The sequence below is a fragment of the Coenobita brevimanus genome, chromosome 5 (genome assembly GCF_032717465.1).
Source record: "Coenobita brevimanus isolate Jiangsu-jjx chromosome 5, ASM3271746v2, whole genome shotgun sequence".
In the NCBI taxonomy this organism is placed as follows: domain Eukaryota; kingdom Metazoa; phylum Arthropoda; class Malacostraca; order Decapoda; family Coenobitidae; genus Coenobita; species Coenobita brevimanus.
In genome coordinates, this window is record NC_136958.1 from 35,624,877 (window position 1) to 35,625,844 (window position 968).

Here is a 968-nt window from a genome sequence, read left to right on the forward strand (position 1 = left end):
GAGCGCCTACAGAGACTGTTTGGTCCCAGCCTTGAGGGCCAAACCCCGGTCCCCAGCCCTGACAGTGAGGGGGCCCTTCACTATGCCCAATCATAGTCCATGACGAGAGGCGACGCCCCTGCGAGTTGTCCCGTGGCCGCGGGACGAAGGGACTCCGCCGACGCCAGGCCGACATCTGTGAGTTCCCAGGTTCCTCTTCCCCTTTGCCCACCGACCAGTGATTGTGATAAATAGTCCCCACAGAGCGGAAGAGATAAGGACAGAGACTGTGCAGTGTAAATAAGAGATGAAGTTCAGTGTCAGAATAAGGACTCTTGTGACAGTGCATATCCACCTTGTGCAAAACGAGAGGTAAAACTCAAGTGTCAGAATAATAACTCTTGTGACAGTGCACCTCCCCCTTGTGCAAAACGAGAGGTAAAACCCAGTGTCAGAGCAAGAACTCTTGTGACAGTATATACCCATTCTATGTTAGCGGAAACTGAGTCAGTGCCAGAATAAGGACTCTTGGACTACTCTATGCAAGTAAACACCATACCTCATCCTCTCACTGTGAAACGAGGCACAAATGTTAGGACTGAGAAACTTTGTATCACCTATTTACCCAAATTAAGCCTATTGTCTATCTTAACTGCATCCTGCACGATATATGTAACCCATCTCCCAGCCTGTGAATTAACTTCGTATAACGTATCGTGTGAACTGTCTTCCCGTTCTGTAGCAGAGAATTAGCTAATATATGTGTAGGGTTGTTGCCTTGTGTTTTTATGCCCTGTTCCTCTCATACTGTGTCCAAGTTCCGGTCTAGAAAGGGAACCCAGCTATACCTTAGGCGTTATTAGGGCGGGAAGTCGACCTAAAACGCCTAGCATAACAGACAGGACATTAATCGGTGGTACTGTAAGAATTTTAAGCTACACAAATTCAAAGAAGCGGAGGGCATGTGGGTTTAATGTATCAGATTATTC